Source organism: Rhinopithecus roxellana, chromosome 9 (assembly GCF_007565055.1).
Source record: "Rhinopithecus roxellana isolate Shanxi Qingling chromosome 9, ASM756505v1, whole genome shotgun sequence".
Taxonomy (NCBI): Eukaryota; Metazoa; Chordata; class Mammalia; order Primates; family Cercopithecidae; genus Rhinopithecus; species Rhinopithecus roxellana.
The window spans coordinates 81,206,854-81,226,478 of NC_044557.1; the positions used below are offsets into that span (position 1 = coordinate 81,206,854).

The following is a 19,625-nucleotide window of genomic DNA, read 5'->3' on the forward strand; positions in this document are numbered from 1 at the left end:
ACTTTTTAATGATATTACCAACATTAAAAACAAGCCTTTTTGGAAACAAATGTCTACATAACAATTTATTAGCATTAGGGAACAGGATTCCAGATTTAAAACTCATTCAATTCATATATAAAGCAAAACAAAATTAGGCTTTTAAATCATCGGGTTTCCTTTTATTCTTTAATGAAAAAATATTTTGCAGAAAATGTGTTACACACAATATTAATGCCTTGTTGTAACAAAAGAATTGTTAAATGTGGCTTCTACTCCCCTTTTTGAAACTCTCAAAATAGTAAATGTTTAAGAAAAATTTGTGTAATTACTAAATTGGTTGGTTGTAAGAAGTTTCATTTGAATTAATAAAAGAGGAAGAGTTATCAATCTCTTGTTCAACACAGCTTTTAGAGCTGAAAAACTAAAACCATTAGAAAAACTAAGAGGAAACAATTAACTACCAACCACACTGCTTATATATGAAGAGGATACAGGCTGCAGTTGATTCAAAACACAAGAATACATTTTTGCCTTCATCTGGTGCCCCCTGCTGCATATGCTAAATTTTTTAAAGAATTATTTTTTCTTGGTTGTGTGTTCCTTTGTTAAGTAACAGACACTATTTTTTCCTTAGAATAAAGTTATATTTTAATGACCATGTATAGAATGAAAAGCTTTAGTGACTTTTACTTTTGTCAAATTAATGACTACAATGTATACTAATGACTATAATGTATACTATATTAAAGCAGCATTACCAGAAAAACAGATTAAAACAATATAATAAATGACATTTTAAAAAGCAATATAGCACAATAATGCACAACACATGTATAATACAGAGAAAACTTTATAATCAACATAATAGCCACACTATTTCTATTATTACTATTAATTATTATTATTAATGATACAGGGTTTCATTGCCCAGGCTCCCGTTGCCCAGGCTGGAGTACAATGGCATGGTCTCTTGGCTTACTGCTGCCTCCGCCTCCCGGACTCAAGTGATTTTCTTGACTTAGCCTCCCAAGTAGCTGGGACTACAGGTGTGCACCACCACACCCAGCTAATTTTTTGTATTGTTTTTTTGTAGAGATGGGGTTTCACCACGTTGCCCAGCCTGGTCTTGAAATCCTGGGATCAAAGGATCCACTCACCTCCGCCTCCCAAAGTGTTGGGTTTATAGGCATGAGCCACTGGATTCGGCCCCAAACTCTTTCTATTATAATGAATACATGACCATGCTGAGTAAACGTATTTGCTTAACTTGAAACCTGTTTCACTTTCAAAATTCTTACTCAAGTTTTAGCAAAAGTAAAGTTATACATCTGTCATTCTTTTGGTTAGAGCACTATGGTTTTACAAAGCCAATGAGACTCAGGATCACAAAGTATAAAAGAGTGTTCCTCAGATGGACACAGTCTGATTTTTCATTACTTGTAGGCGAAGAAGTTATAAATCTGCTTATCCCAAGGAAGGTTACAGTTCTCATGCTAAAAGATGGCAGCCAACTCATCAACTACTCAAGAATTGTGTGTTTTTTGAGGGTTTTTTTTTTTTTTTTTTTTTTTTTTTTTTTTTTGCTACGTAGAAAAGCTTAAAAAAAAAAAGTTATTTTGCCACTATCTGAACTTTCTTAAGCCTATGGCAATGTTGCAACAGAGCTGGAAGCTGCACTATTGTCAAGACGCACACAGTTTAAGTGCCTGTTTTGAAAGTGGGCTCATTCATTCATTAAAAAGGAAAACCAGTGTTAATATAGAGGAAGTTAGGCTACCAAGAGTATGGGGGAGAAGGTGATACTAATACACCAGACACTTTACATACTAAGCCAGTGTTTCTGTATGTTTATGAATAAAATACAAAAACAAAGTCATATAATCTATGCTATACTCTAAACCACCATTTCTACCTTAGAAACCTATTTTATACATAATATGATAGCCTGAAAAAGCACTATGAAATATGATAATCTTACACCAATTATTTATCTTCATATTTTATTTCTCTAGCATATAAGAGGAACCTCACCCCACCCCCCCAGCTAGTTTAACAGATTCACATCAACCATATAAATTTGGCAAGTGGGACAGAATCATTGCTATAATCTCCTTCTGTTTTGAAATTCCATAATTCTTTTAAATCAGAGTAAAATCACCAATTTGGCTAATAAATTTTAATCAAATTTAATTTACGAGTGAAAAGTCCCAGTATTGTAAGTAAAATGGGAGCTGAAACTAAATTTGCTATTTATTTTAAAGGGAAAGGGAAGAGGAGAGATTATTAAGCAACTGACAGAACAAGTAAGATTTAAAAAAAATTTTTTTTTAAATCAATACTTACAAAACATATTAGTATTCAATTTAGCTACAATATTAAGCAGAGGTTAGAGTCTGCCAACTTGTAATAGCAGAAAAGAAAGACTTGGAATATAGAAGTTGAGGTTCTCATGCCAGCTCCGAGATTTCCCCTGTGGGGATCTTGCTGTACAGTTAACAATTCTTCTCTGATATTTAATTTTCCCATCTCCAAAGAGATCTGAGAACCCAATCCCAGTCAAAACGCTATTATTCCACATTGTTCATTGGATATACTAATTATAAATAAAGAATTTTATATTAGCTAAAGGGGCTTCCAGCATGTATTATGATTTAAAATAAAAATACATTCCTCTGAAAAATACTCTATAATCTTGCTAAGTCTCTCCTCAAACAGCCTGAATACAAGAAACTCTCTAACCACATTTCAGGATACATGAGGTAAAATCTCCAAGATTAGTAGCAAACTTTCAAATTTCTTCTTTAACCAGTACCTATTCTATAGCACCTCTGATAAGGATAAGAATGAAAATGAAGTGTTCCCCTAAACTAGGGAAGAAAGTCAAGAAAGCCTATAGCCATGTGGAGATACCACTGCTCCAACATGTTTCTGGGGACTGAGGAGTAAAGAGAGATCAGCTTCTTTATTAGGAGGAATGAGGGGAGCATTTCCATTTCCTCTTCCATGGTTTAGAATATGACAAAACATTTTGCAAGATTTTGGACACATTTATAAGTCGTTAAGAGTTTTTCATATCACCTAAATATCAAAATAAAGGGGCTAAGAGCAACGATTGGTCAATTAAGAAAATCACTTCAAAAATCTACAATGTACTTAGAATTTCACTAATAAACAATGTATGTGTTGGCCTAATCTATGTAAAGTGCCAGGAGATTCTCTATCTTGGTTTGGACTTACCACCCCAGTTTTAAAATTAAAACAAAACAAAACTTTTTTTTTTAAGCACCCTCTCAGAGGCATCATATAAAGAAAGGACCTAAACAGTCTGCAAGTGAGTCTTAAAAAGGTGGGGCTGCGGATGCTAGAGCTCCGAAATGAACCACAGTGCACACAGGCCCAGTTCTCATCATGACTGCTCACATGAAGCGCCAAAAAATGTAATGTTTGAAAAGAGCTCACTTTGATTTAATAAGGTAAAAAAAATTATAATACTGTTTCTGTTTATTATAAGCCAAGGAACAAGAGACACAACTCACAAACAGCCATGTGAACTGTGTTATCTCTGTAGACTTTCAGGTCTGTGTCCCCGTTCTTTGAATCCCATCTCCCTTCACCTCCAGTTTCTCCTCCTCTTCCCATTCAAATTTTCAAAAAGTAGAAAGCCAACTCCTGCAAAAGCTTCCTGGTAAAACTAAATGAACAGCAACTGTCCCAGTGACCTGCATCAAAACCATGCTCCTGGTAGGCACCATCAATGGAGCTAAGCTGCCACACCAGCTGACATGTATTTACCCCTCTGGACTATGGTAAGGACAAGGGAACAATCGTGAAATGATGACATGCCGGTTAAGTTTTATACAGGAAGTAAGAAATGGTCGTTCCAGATTCCAATCTCCTGGATGAACACCCTTGCTTTTGTGGCTATGCTAATTTCTCTCAGGAGTTATATTGGGTGGGTATGTAAGGTGAGCACAAGAGACCCAGTTTGGCTACAAAACAGATAAAATGAGGGAGGGGAGAAGCCTCTGCCTACCTGGAATTGTCTTGTGATGATGACGCCATGTCACAGCCCACAGGCACTGGTGACTGTGAGGTAATGCTATTTACCTCCTCATATGCAGGCAGTCCTCACTTTTCTGGCTGGTTTTAAAAGGAGGGTATTTCACTCCTGAGAAATAAGGCTCAGGAGTGGCTCACACCTAAGAAGGAAGAGAATCATGTCCAAAGAAACAAAAGGAAAAAGAAGGAGGAAAAGAAAAAAAGAGGCTCCTTGATTCAAAGTGCCAGTTGCCTACTGCTGTGTTAATGCAGATCAATGAAGAAACAGGCACTGATTGGCAAATTTGCAGAGTTGGTCCAGGGTTAGATAAGCTTCGATTTTTGTTCTAAAGTTTTCATATTTAATGGAAGTCAAAAGAGCAATTTCAACCAATGACATTCTCTTCTGAGTTAATGTCTAAATATTCCTGGAGAAATTTCCCAAAGATGAATGGCAAGAGGATAATCCTTTAGGGAGGGAGAACTATTTTTAAATTCATAATGTTTAAGAGAAGGACTTAGTAGAAAATAACCTTTTAGGCATTCTTAGTACAAAAAAGCAAACATCCCCGCTGAGGAAAAGTAGTATGCAACACATAAATTTCAAAGACAAACTGGTCGGCTGGGCCGTGCTCATGCCTGTAATTCCAGAACTTTGGGAGGTCAAGGCAGGTGGATTACTTGAGGTCAGCAGTTCGAGACCAGCCTGGCCAACATGGTGAAACCCCCATCTCTACTAAAAATACAAAAATTAGCTGGGCATGGTGGCAGGCACTTGTTAATTCCAGCTACTTGAGAGGCTGAGGTGTGAGAATTGTTTGAGCCCGGAAGGCAGACGTTGCAGTGAGCTGAGATCACGCCACTGCACGATACTTGGCAGTAAGCCGAGATCATGCCCAGTGTACTGGGCGATAGAGCGAGATTCAGTCTCAAAAAAACAAGCAAACAAACAAAAAAGACAAACTGGTCTTTACTATTAAGCCAACTGAAACTACTAATACAAAAAGTCACACTTGGATGCAGCTGAGCTGGTGCTACAAAATTTGGAAGGATTATAAAAATGAGAAGTTTTATACATCTCTTCAACTTCTGCAATTGTTTTAATTGGTACGCATGTCCCAAGCAAAGGAAAGCCTGCTTAACAACACTGAATAACTGCTTGAAGTTCAGCACCAGTATATTCATATTCAGTTTTTCCAGATAACCTCCTTGCAAAACAGTCCATTTTAAAGTGTCTAGAGCTAATCTGTCTTAACTGAGGTGGACTGTCCAATAACTATCCCTTTCAAACATCAACCACATTTGTTGGGATTTCTCTTGTTTGACCGTCACACATGAAAACACTGAAAATAATATGCTGTCTTACATTTAAATGTTATGTATATCTGGAGTTGCAATGGCAACCAACCAAGCAAGAGTATGAGATCCAAGTGCTCCTGAAGATCACTGGAAAGGACAACAGAGTAGTCTTTCTTGAAAGTAGTCCTTTCAAAATCCTGAGCTTTTCAGTTCAGCGGAAAAACCAACCAGCATTCTTCTCACCTTCAATTCTTCATCCTCATTTTTAAAAAATCATCTTTTTGATTGTATTATTTTAAGTAAGCCCTCGTGAAATGCAATTTCTCACTGAAAAACAGGAACAAAGAATTGCCACCGATGGATAGGCTGGGATGAGGATTAAGTAGAAAACTAAAAATGGAGCTTATTCAAACTCGAAAACTGAAGATATGTCCAGTAGATCAAGAAAAAAGAAGTGTGTTGCAGATATGTTATTAGGGAACTCTTAATGAACAAAGTCATTTAACTTCTAAAAATTAAAAACAATTTAAGAATCTACCATCTAATGACTTAATATTTTACCAAATAAATCCAAATTATTTAAAAATACAATAAAATTATTTCTAAAATAAACATAGCCTGCAGGGAAAGAGTAGAGCTAGGCACAGAGAAATAAACTACCACTTATTGAGCTCTTATTATGTCAGACTTCCTGCTAACTGTTCCACATGTTATCTAACTTTGTATTTCTCACAATAACTCTAATGAGCTAATCATGATTATTGAAATCCTTTTAGAAAAGCTGTTTACCATAGCTATGACTTCAGACTGACTCCAAAGGCTAGCCAGCCACCCATTTTGAGAGCCTCATTACTTCTTATTGGTGAAGTATACAGTAAATTATTTCTGAATCATTGAAGCATAGCACAAATACAAGAGAAATATATAACAAATTTCTAGGTTTTCAGAAATCACATCTTGTGTATATTTTACATTAAATTAACCAATAATTTAGCAGTACCAGTAAAATTTTAAGTGATAAAACCACCACCAAAGATTGTGAAATACTACAGTTGATAATTATCACAAATACATAATTAAACTCCTAAAACGCTGCATTCTATGTTACTATTTGAGGCTTGTGCCATGACTACTTTGTAACTCAATACTGGCTTAGATCAAAGATGACCTGTACAGTATATAGACTGAACAGAGACCAGATCTAGCATATGTTCTTTGCAGCAAAAAAACAAAGCTCGATCAGGAGATGCAAATAGCTTAAAAAGCAAGCAAACAAACAAAACCCCACAATGTCCCAGAAACAAACCAATGATCTCAACAAATACAACAGGGAGGTGGAATGCATAAAAATCTCCTATCTGTTCTGGCATGAGAGCTAACCAAAGTAGGACTTTTAAGAATATAATTAGAGGCCTCCTTCCCAGCTGCAACATGGGACATGAGTGAGCACGAGGCTGTGAACAGTGAAGGCTCTGTGCCATTACTTAACAAGACAAACTTTATTCTGTGCTTTCCTCTTCATATCAGACTTTTTGCCAAGCTGTACATACGTTTCAGGCAATATTCAAAGCTACTAGCAGATGTAGACTTAGGCAAACAGAATGTGCATTTGAAAAAAGAATTAAATAAGAGTCTACTTTGGGTGGAAAGAATTATGGAGTATACAAATTTCTTAAAACGTCCATATTCTCTGCATCCAGTCTGTACTACGTATTCATCTCGTTTCAATTAATACATCTGTTATTAATATCAACCTGTGACTGCTTAAAAATTTTAGTAACAGTTCAATTTTTCATAATGAAGTGTCCAATATAAGTTCTATTCTACCTAGACACTAATCTGTTGTATTGTAAAAGAAATAACAAAAATACTGCCTTTCTTAATAATCTTACAGAAATATTTTTTAAAATCGTGGGTGGCTTAATGTCTTCTTTGAAGTGTTTATAAATTCTGAAAAAATATTTTTTTTTAATGCCAAGCTGGAGGATAATGGAATGGGAATTGGGAGGGGGAACGCACTGTTGCCCTATTTTATCTTTAAAACTAGTAATAACTTTGACGATTATTAGAAATCAGGTATTTTGAGGTTTTCCTGTGTCTCAAGAAGTCTTCTATGAAACAAATTGGATTCTTCACACAAAATAACACTTACATTCTGTAACAAATTTATATTATCTTCTTAACCAAATCATGAAACCATGAGATCTTATTTCTTTGAGGTTATATGAATCTGAAATACATAAATATATTTATGGCCTTGGTCATGAAAACACATACACACAGTAGAAGATAGAGAACCATCAGGAAGTTAATTGTGTGTCATTTGAGATGTGTTTATACAAACAAACTGAATTTACCTGGAAGGGCTCACCATGAAGAACTCTCACATAAAGAACAGCTTACTGACCAATGCTACCTCTTGCTACAATTAAGAGCATGGTATGTTAGAAGACCAAATGAGAATCTTTAGTGTTAGACAAAAAAAAAAAAAAATTACACTATGTAATAGGCTCTTTCACGAAGACAAGTAACACCTCCTGTCATATTTCCAGGTACTAGATTTATCTTAGGACAGAGGTGCTGAAAATATTCCCAAAGAATGGAATATTTCAAAAACGTGATTGTTGTTAATGTACTTGAAAAAAGTCACAACTATTGGGAAAGTATACGTGTGTGTGCATGCACCTGTGTGCATGTGTGCACGCTCTGCCCCATCCACAAAGGACCTGAGGTAGCTTGCATTAAACAACACAAAGTGGTAAGTAGTACCAGAACCACAAAACATCTAAATTAGAATACAGAAAGTAGAAACTGAAGGAGAGGCAGAGACCCGAACAAAGTGAATCAGGCCACGTATGTATTAAAACATACAATACGGCTCCAAGCCAAATCAAAGCAAAAAGGAAAACATGGTCATTCATATCCAAAGGGAGACAAATATCAGATCTTAAAAGTAGGTAAAACATTTCCTAGTACTTAACCCTAAATGAAATTAGTTTAACCCTAAAATGAAATTTTCACGTGGGGCTTCAACGAAAACTATTTTAAGAAGACATTTCTGTTACAGAAAAATCATGCTTGATTTGCCTTTCCTATAAATCTCAGTTTCTAATGTAAATCAAGGAGAGAACGACCTGAGTACTTTTCTAAACACAGAAAACTGTTTGCACAATTTTACAAAAAAAAAAAAAAAAAGATTAAGGGGCTAACAAAACGGATTAACAGGTTCTTTCTATCTACAGAAACAATCTACAATCAAATTTATAGAAACAATCTGTAAATTTCAAACTCCACGTGTTTACAAAATAGAATACGCTGTATAAGAAATGAGCACTAAACATTCAAAAGAGAACAAATGAATCACTTTTTGGAGGTACAGTTTGTAGTGTACACACAACAGTGTGGTGATAATAAATGACTCACAGAATCACTTCACTTTATTTGTTCTGAAATCATTTACTGGGCACTGCTTGCACTAGGAGCCTGATAATGCTATAGTGGCCTCATCTTCTAAAAGATACCCTCTTCAATATGGTTGTCCAATGAACCAGTGGCAGTTAACACATTTGTCTCTCTAGGCCTTAATTTCCTCACCTAGAAAATAATCCTTTCAACTTCCAAACACATGATGATGGCAATTTAAAAAACTTTCCTACAAGCCCAAGAGCTCTTTGCTTAATGAGCATTTTCAAAAGTCCCATAGGTACCACACACCATAAAGGCATAGACTGAGTTTATTAACCCCACCTTCAAACTCTACTACTTCTATATTTTCTCCCTCAGTTAGGAGATTTGTGCCATCAGTTGTAACTGTTTCTCCACCACCCGGCTTATAACAGTCAACTACCTTCTGAGTAGAATTCGTTTTCCTCAAGGCAAAATCATTTAGAACATTCCTAAAAATTTAAATGGCACACAAAATGCTCGTGAGGTGCTAAGAGAAAAAAGCAGAATATAAAACTGTAAACCATCTATAAACGCCAATACGTAAACAATGAGGACTGCAGTCTCCTCCTAAGGAGAAAGACTGGAAAGAAATATGCTAAAATGGTAACGGAATTGTTCTCCAAAGAGTGAGATCATACGAGGTTTTTGCTTTCTCATTTACTCTTATCATTTTCCCATGTTTCTTTGGCAAAAGCATTATTCAATGCATACGATGTTAAAAGAAGTACACACATACAAACATACATACATACTTATATATATACATACATAGTGACAAAAGTTTTCTATTGCTTGCCAACTTGCTGATTTTCCCATGGTCATCTATAACCTGGTTACCAGTGCTCCTAAACTGTGGGAGCAGGGAACAGGATATAGGGTACCAGACTACTCTGAATCTGAAGCACCTAACCTGGTCTGAAGTAACATTTTTACCACACATTAATTGCGTGACCGGTGACAAATTAACTAGACTGGCCTCCTCTGTTGCCAAAAGAGAAAATATGGGGAATGTGGGGGATGTGGGGGCTGAAGGGGTGGGCACGATACTATCTACTTCATAAGGCAGTTAAGATTAAATGAAATCATTTATATCAAAAGCTTGGTGCACTGGAAACCTCAGGAAGAGCTCAAACACTTACCACCATCACCTATTATTCAGAAATGTTACTTGGAACCCAGGTACTATGATACTCACCTGGGTCAGAAGGAAATATATGTGTAGAACTGGACTGGATTAACTTGGTCTCCACGGAGTGTTATGCAAGCTCCCCTTTTCTCATCTCCATATTGGCGATGGGGGAAATCAGGAAAATGGGGAGGGGGACTGGAGACTTTATGTGTCACTACAAAAATCAAAGTCTATGCATTTCTAACATTCATATTATGAAACAGAATTCATATGTACAAATAGGAATATGATCAAAAAACAATCTACCATGAGAAAAAAATACTTCTAAGATACTAAAAACACTAAGCTAATTATATTCAGTACAATAAAGAACAGATTCAATAAAGAAAGAGACAAGCTACAGAAATTAGATTTCAAGAAAAGGTAATCTTGGGTGTTCTATTATTACTGTGCATATAACAATATAATTGCATTGTGCCATATAAGTTTCTATCTCCTGATTCCATTAACAACTCTTCCAAAGAGAGGAAATAAGCTTCCTGCCCCTATCCCCAACAGGTGACTTTTAAAAAAAGAAAAACATTGAGAACAGGGGTGGGGATGGGAAGGAGGAGTGAGCAGTAATGCCAGCTTACTCAGGGAACTGGGTCAAGGCTATCTGGAAAAACTGCCCACCCAAGTGAATAGCTAAAGTCAGTTAAATATAGCAAACAGCTTTATGATACACCATGTATTGCTTAGGAGAAGGGTCCACTCCAACGACCTCAACTGCCCAAAGATAAGCTCCTTTACCTGCAAACATCAGGACGATTTGGATTTTAAAAAACAGTATTAAAGACATTATAAAAGCCTGAGGAATGTAATTTTTGAAGACTATCCTTAACTGCAACCTAAAGAAGTGGAAGCTGCCAAGAATGGAAAGTGACAGGGGTTATAGACAAGGTTAGGAAGAGCAAATAATTTCCTATGGTTTAGTTAAACCAGAAAAATAGAAGTTTTTATAACCACATACTCCATCCATCCTTTCTTGTCCTCCCTCACTTCCTCACTTCTTTCCCTACACACTCTGCTTCTTCCAAACACTTTTCGTAGGACCGGAAATACAGCATTCCAAGCTAAGAAAAATGACCAAGCAGAAACTTTCATTGCAGCCCATGATAAACGACAAATCTGAGGTTAGGAACCTATGGTGTATTTTTAAATGGGGCCACGTTACATTTCCTGTTATGACAATATCTAACCCAGGAATCCTTATCCTGGGATTTCAAGGAATCTGTTAATTTCCTATAATCAAATGCATATGCACTACTGGGGAGACAGTCCAAAGCTTTCACCAAATTCTCAAAGGGGCTCAAGATCTAAAAGGGTAACAAGTACTGAGATGCAATGGAGAACAAACCAAATGTGCTCCTGGAACTCCCAATGCCCCACAAGTATGTGCGGAGAATGCTGAGGTGAGGCTAGGTGTGAGGCAGTTATCAATCCAGTTCCGGGGCAGCTACAAAGTAGCAGAGATCAGTACTGAGATCACCAAAGATACACTATCAGGACAAGTAAAAATGACAGACCAAGGGTTCAGAGAAAACCCCAGCTTTCAGCAGGAGAGTCAACAGAATGTGACTGTTACCCTTGCTCTTGTCCTACCAAAAACACAAAGTGCGTGATAAGGGAAGCTGGATGGAGGCTTCACCTAACTACTCTGTGATCCAGACTATTACTTTCCAAGGTGGAGAAAGAGACAAAGCTGTGCATGCCCTTACCCACCAGAGACTTCTACATTTGAGAAGAATACATGTTTATAATTTGGGGGAAAGTTAGTCTCTAGCAAAAATATCACATTATCACATTATTGAAATACTCTCAGGACAAATTTTATTCTGTTAGAAATGTACCTTAGATATAAAGAGCTATACAGTCACATACTAAATACTAACTTCAAGCAACCATCAAACAAACAAAATTTTTGGAGTTTTTACACACAGATCTCTTGAAGTCATTACTGAGATTAGCCTTATCAGCTGTCATTAGGTAATCTGAAGCTTATGAAGATACTTTCCTATGGAGGGCCACTAGGATTAGAGGAAGGTGAAACACAGTATATATGGGGGAAGTAAAGAATATTGGACGGCAAAAACATTACTACAGAAAGATGTCCGAAGGCTACAAAACAGGCCAAATAATTATCTTCTGCAATTGGCAAACAGGTTCCTGTCAGATGTTTAAAATAGAATTAACTTCTATGGGCTATACTGATAGAAATAAATTGTACAACTATAAATAAATAAACATCTAGGAAAGCATAAATAACTGTCTAGGGAAGGGCTATCTTTGTTTTACTTTCCCTAAACTTATTTCAGATTGTTTGTCATCCCCTAACCCAGCACAAAAACTGTCCTTCAATGTAGTATCCACTGATACTAAGCCGGAAGTGTATCCCAAGGCTTTTGAGAATGTGTCAAAGGCAGACCAAACAATATCTGCATAGGAGCTAAGTTTAATCAGAGTATTTGCAATGTTTCAAAGCATTTCAAAGCAGGTAATAATATCATCTTAACAACAAAATCTTCCTTTTCCCCTGAAGAATACATACATTTTCCTTGCAGAAAAGATTATGAGGCTCAGTTAGACCAATGTGTTAAATGGCTTACATGCTTTCTCCTTATATTTTGGGGGAGAAAAATCTGAAAGAATGAATTTATGCATTCATTCCCACGAGAATTATTTATTCTGTATTCTAATTGTGCCAGACCTTCCAGGTGCTGTCCAGCATAGGTCAGTAAAGACAGAGAAAGCTCCTGCAGCTGACACAGTAGAGTAGAGGAGCAGACAGGACACACAGGCTGACAGCATTCTAGGGTCTACGCAAATGCTTAATGTTTGTTCCCTAAAGAAAATACCTGGGTAAGCCCACAGAGTTCTCCACACCTTTAAATTAAACAAACTATCGGCCGGGCGCGGTGGCTCAAGCCTGTAATCCCAGCGCTTTGGGAGGCCGAGACGGGCGGATCACGAGGTCAGAAGATCGAGACCATCCTGGCTAACATGGTGAAACCCCGTCTCTACTAAAAAATACAAAAAAAAACTAGCCGGGTGAGGTGGCGGGCGCCTGTAGTCCCAGCTACTCGGGAGGCTGAGGCAGGAGAATGGCATAAACCCGGGAGGCGGAGCTTGCAGTGAGCTGAGATCCGGCCACTGCACTCCAGCCCGGGCGACAGAGCGAGACTCCGTCTCAAAAAAAAAAAAAAAAAAAATAAACAAACTATCTCTGTCAAGAACCACCAAAAAATCAAGCTTGGAAGTCAAAGGCCTGGCTTTCAAACCTTGTAAAATAATACAGTGTCAAAGAATAGTTGCAGGCTGAGAAAACAGAAGATCTGAATTGTAATTTTGGCTCTGCCATTACATGTAATAAACCAAAGCAGAGAAAAACCTCCCCAAAACCTAAATGCCCTTTAAAATACACTTTAAAAATAAACTAATTTTTAATTTATTACAAATGAAAAAATTGTCTGGTTTAATGTTTATTACAATGGTATGGAGACAAAATAGTAAAACAGCAACGAGTATCCTTGCTAGGTAGAGAAAGCTGACATTTTAAAAGAGTTAAAGCAGAGACCAGATAAAAATCTGCCATGAATAGAATTCCATGTATGTCTTTGCTAAGTTTTGGTATTAGAATCAATTATCTCTACTGTGTGTTCAAAAACTTATATTCCATAGAGATAAGTGGAAAAAGGTAGCTTCACTAAAAATATGGTTTAGAAATCCTAATAACCTGAAATGAACAGAAAATGAAAGACTCAAAACAGGCCAGGTACAGATGCTCATGCCTGTAACCCCAACACTTTGGAAGGCTAAAGTGGGAGGACTGCTTGAAGCTATGAGTTCGAGACCTGCGCAGATGACATAGCATCTTTAGAAAAAAAATTTAAAAATTAGCCAGGCATGGTGGCACATGCCTGTAGTCCTAGCTATTCACGAGAATAACGTAGGAGGATCACTTGGGCCCAGGAGTTCGAGGCTGCAGTGAGCTATGATCATGCCACTGCACTCTAGCCTAGGCCACAGAGTGAAACCCTGTCTCTTAAGAAAGAAAGAACAAAAAAACCTGAAACAGTGGTCAGTGGTCAGGAGAGGGGGGATAGCAACAAGAATCACAATTTAAGAAATGCCAACATTTCTAGTCTAAAGATGACACCAAAAAGCTTATGTGGGTTCCCTGACAGAAAACTGGCCTCAAGCTAATCTGAAAAGGAGGAGGCTCAAAAGGTGTCATCAGATTTTCCTCCCGACACTTTGATTTTTATTTCAGACAAACAAGAATGCCTCTCTCAAACGTTTATCATTTGCAGACCCTTTAACAGACATATGGCATTCATGAAATCCACTGAATTCAAGTTTTAAAAAGTTAAGTTATCCCAGTCTTAATTATATAACTGAAAGTTTTAATAAAATTACCAAAAAAAAAAAAAAAAAAAAAAAAAAACCATGAAAAACTGCTGTGTGCCAATGACAGGGACAAAGATGATGTATACTTCTCCCCAGGGTTTCAATACACAGCCAGGAGGCAATGGCTTGCACTATAGGTTCCATGTCTAGGAAGCTTATTTTCTCTATTTCTACTCCATTAGAAGCTCTTTACTCAGACTTTTAAAACATCAGCAAAAGCAGCAAGCATTTGGTCACTGTTGGAGGATCCCAGATATATAAACAAAATAGAGACTCCAAAATTAAGATTTCATCCTAAATGTCTAAGGAACACACTATATCTAAAAATTAATATTTCAATTATGGGGATTTGATTCTGATCCTTTAAAGCTCTGGAAGCTATTCATATCATACTGTGGTATTTAGATGTGGTTTTCAAAAATATGCCCAGCAATCTCATCAATTTCTTCCTCTAATAAAATTATCAAAGCTTGGTAAAGTAAGAACATCTTACTAACTCCAACATGATAACCTCAATGTTAAAAACTGTGATATTTTTGCTCAGAAATAATGCTGTCAAGCTACCCAGAAAACTGTATGTTTAGCTAAGAATGTCACTTTGGCAAATTATTTATAAAAATAGAAATAGCTTTATTGGCATTAACTGTGTCATAAAGAAGGGGTAAAAATGTAATCTCTTCTCTAACGTCAAAGATTCATGCAAGTCTCTCTCCTCACAGGCAGTATGGAAAAGCAGGGTCAGACTTAAGCTCATGACACATGTTTTTCATTCAGCACACTGTAAAGATGAATACTTAAAGGTGGAAATTTAAAATTTATTATTTTGACTACTTTCTTCCACAATGAATTAAGATTGGAAAGTATAATACATTATTTTATAAAGCCCAAGACTCTACTGAGTAGAAGAAGGAAAGAGAGCTGGTAATTTTAATTCTAAGACATCACAGATTAACAGACGCATCCCAATTTCATAGAGTTCGGGTGCAAAAAAGAGGCCTAGAGGTGGAGGTGGGGGTGGGGAAGGGATTCTAAAGCAGATAAAGCTGTTCCCAGCAAATGACGTAGTGGATGGGTAGGCACTGTGGTAGCAATATCCTTTTCTTGAAGCACAGCTGCATTCTATCATATGCATTCTATCCATCCCACCTTTTCCAGTCTATGTCATAACTCAATACAACTGTTAAATACAAAGTCTCTTCCCCTGAATCAGGTATTTTCCATTATGAATGAAAAAGGAAAACACCTAGTACCTCTCCATACAAGAACACACATGCTCAGAATGAACGCTCCTGTGCAGATCAACTACGAGCCTGAATATCTAGTAATGTGCACAATTAAAATAAGTGCTTTTGCGTATTGTATGTGACTGATATTAACCAGTATTATACAACAGTCATTTTGTAAAGGAAATATAATTACTCTACTTTCTCTCCAAATAATATTTGTCAGTAACTTTGTAGATGTTTTTACAAAGTTCTCGGCTATTATAGTGAGACTTCTGCTTTTTTGTGTTAAACAAAGTGCTACTTTGAACAACACTCCTGTAGTTGGGACGCCTGTCCATCTTTAAAGACAAGACTCATTATTTCTGGAAATAATCCTTTAGAAAATATAAAGTATCTCATTTCACATCTGTCCTCAAAAACTTTATTGATTTATAAAAAATCTTTGTAACTTATTTTTAAATCACATATGTTCTGATGGCACTGTGCTACCACTTGATAAAGTCATAAATACACAAAGATTCTTGGAACTAGGATCAAATGACTCAAGAAACCAATAAAACCTATTTCAGATATGTGTCACTGTAATTCCTATTTACACACTTCTTTTTCAACTGCCTGTGTAAAATCATCAAACTCCTAGATTCTTATTCCCAGTATATACAGATCTACATTCCATTTTGACCAGACTTTCCCATCCTGGCCACTAATGATGATATTTTGGGTAGGCTAATTTTTTGTTGTGGAGGACTATCCTGTGCATTGTAAGATGTTTCATTCACAGTGCCCCAGCCTCTATCCTCTATATGCCAGTAATGAGCGCACACACACCTCTTCCCAAGTTGTGACAACCAAAAGTGTCTCCAAACACCTCCTGATGTCCTCTGGGGAGTAATCCCAATACCCCTCCCGCCCTGAACACTGATTTAAGCACTGGAATTCTGTTTAAATGTCAAATTTATTTTAGTGAAATAGACCAGTGCTATGTTACTATTTTTATGATTGGATAATCTACTGCTGATCCACTTTTGAAAGGGGATTACAACACAAAGAGAATGAAGCATCTGAATGCAACAAAATATGTAATTGATGTCAAAATGCTAACCAAAACAAACTACCCTATTAATTGAATATTATCTGACACATGGTAACCAACTTACTATCCTTTGTGGTCCACATACAACCTTTAAAAAGTTAATAATTACTAAGAACATAAAAAAGCATTCTAGAAAATGCATAAACAATCTTATATTTCAATGTGTAAAATGTGTATGAATAAGATTGCTTCAATGTCTTATCCTCTGAAAACATCAAAATATGAGGATCTTTTAGAAAGTAAAGGCCAAGTTAAAAAAAAATTAACTGCTATTTTAAATAATAAGTATTTAACCTAATTCACTAACATCAAAATGTGATATAGGCCCAGGAACACGCAGGAACCTTTAAAAGGTTAGATAAACTAACAACAGTTACATATACGCAGTTAAGATCTTGAAGCTGGTTGTCAACTGCAGCAATTAGGACTTCTCATAAAACTTGTCTCTTGTTACAATACTATTTACTAATACTAAAGAGAGAAAGAATACAAGGTGGAGAAGAACATGTATTAGTCCGTTTTTATGCTGCTATAAAGAACTCCCTGAGACTAGACTGTGTAATCTAGAAAGGACTTTTAATTGACTCACAGTTCAGCATGGCTGGGGAGCCCTGAGGAAACTTATAATCATGGAGGAAGGTGAAGGAGAAGCAAGACACCTTCCTCACAAGGTGGCAGGATGAAGTGACGAGCAAGGGGGAAGAACCTCTTGTAAAACCATCAGATCTCATGAGAACTCACTATCATGAGAACAGCATGGGGAAAACCGTCCCCCATGATTCAATTACCTCCACCTGGTCTCTCCCTTGACAAGTGGGGATTATGAAGATTACAAGATGAGATCTGGATGGGGTCACAAAGCCTAACCATATCAGACCACAAGCCTGAATTAGTATGACAGTAGTACTAATATAAATGGCAAGGAAGAGAAAGGCTAAACATAGGATGCTCATCTTTCAGGTCTTGGCTCAGAAGTCTCTTCTTTCTAGAAACGTACTTAGTTCCCCAAAATTCAGGTTCAGTTCCTTCACTTAGTGCACTGTGTTTCTGTTTTCATAAGATTAGCCCCTTATGCTTTAATTGTCTTGTTTTGTCTACATTTTCCCAAATAAGCCACTGTGTACCCAGCACCATGCAGGTGATTGGCACCAGTGGGTGCTTTACTAAGTCTTTGCTAAAAAAAAAAAAAAAAAAAAAAAAAAAGATTCATATGACTACTGTGATAGCTCTCCTTACGTAATGTAAAAGAAATAACATATACAAATTTATCCAGCATAATTAAGAATATCAAGGGGGAAAATTCCTGATAGCAATCTAAAACATTGGAAAGACTCTAAATTTTTATAAATCTCAATGAGCTCTGTGTATAACGGTTGTTATATTTAGAAGGGGTGAATTGAAATTATATAGCTAATTTTACTTACATCTTCTGCAGAAAAATACACTGTGCAAAAATAAAGATAATATTTTAGATGATGTTTAAATTCAGAATCTTACTCCATTGGGCTTATCCAAATAAGCAGCTTACAAATCAACGTATTTTGCAATCAAATACATTTTCAACTAAAACATGTAATTTTCACCTGAAAAATGTGCTACTGAAAAAAAAATGTTCGATGATGGTTAAGATGTGTTTTAACCATAGTGGGACATATGTTCTAATGTGGCTGGATCCCCATTTTTACTTGCCCTGATGTCCCACATGATTTAGCATTTACTTGGGAGTAAGGCATTCCAGTTTGTATGGTAAATTATACGGTCACAGTTAAACGCCATTCTCATATACTGAGAGCAACAATGTTGAAGAAAAAATGCTGGTACCAACAATAATAGCTTCCATTTACTGAGCACCTATTACACTTCAATCAATAAATCTGATAGTTTCCATACTGCATGTAAGGTAGGTAGGTTTTTCCAATCGTCATATGTGTAACTTGCCCATATAATAGTGACAACTACAGCTCAAGGCTAGACTTTCTCAGTCACCAAGCTCATGCTCATTTCAATATACCATAAAATGTTTATGTCCTGTGATTCTTTGATTCTGTTGATAGAAATCTAGAATAAGGTTACAATTCTAATTTGAAAGAAAAATATTTGTTTTTAAATGGTTACCAAAAACTATGTATACTAATAAAAATATTAGAAATTACCTAACAGGTCTGATGACAGGAAATGCTAAGTAAAATGTAATATATTCATGCCTTCAAGAGTTTACAGTACAGCTTAAATAATGATGGCGATGAGATCATTCAATAATACAAAAATGTACTTAATCTGAAATACATACATAAGGTAAAAAAAACTGGCCAGGCGCAGTGGCTCACACCTGTAATCCCAGCACTTTGGGAGGCTGAGGTGGGCAGATCACCTGAGGTCAGGAGTTCGAGACCAGCCTGGACAACATGGTGAAACCCTGTCTCTACTAAACATACAAAAATTAGCCAGGTGTGGTGGAACACGCCTGTAGTCCTAGCTACTCAGGAGGCTGAGGCACAAGAATTGCTTGAACTGGGAGGCAGAGGTTGTAAGTGAGCCGAGATTGGGCCACTATAATCCAGCCTGGGCAATACAGCAAGACTCTATCTAAAAGAAAAGGTACAAACACTACGACCGGGTGCGGTGGCTCACCTGAGGTAGGGAGTTCAAGACCAGTCTGACCAACACAGAGAAACCCTGTCTCTACTAAAACTACAAAATTAGCTGGGCGTGGTGGCACATGCCTGTAATCCCAGCTACTAGGGAGGCTGAGGCAGGAGAATCACTTGAACCCAGGAGGTAGAGGTTGTAGTGAGCCAAGATCGTGCCACTGCACTCCAGCCTGGGCAACAAGAGCGAAACTCCGTCTCAAAAAACAAAAACAAAAAAAACAAAAAAACAAAACAAAAACACACAAAAAAACCTCTAAAATTTTAAAGCATATTTTAAACATTTAGAAAGAATTATACCAACCTAATAACTA

General features: G+C 36.7%; 1 protein-coding gene across 1 annotated transcript in view; it reads right to left on the bottom strand.

Moving 5' to 3' along the window:
- EIF3H (eukaryotic translation initiation factor 3 subunit H) overlaps window positions 1-19,625 on the bottom strand; it is a 124,055-nt gene that overhangs the window by 14,026 nt on the left and 90,404 nt on the right. The gene's annotated exons all lie outside the window — the stretch shown is intronic.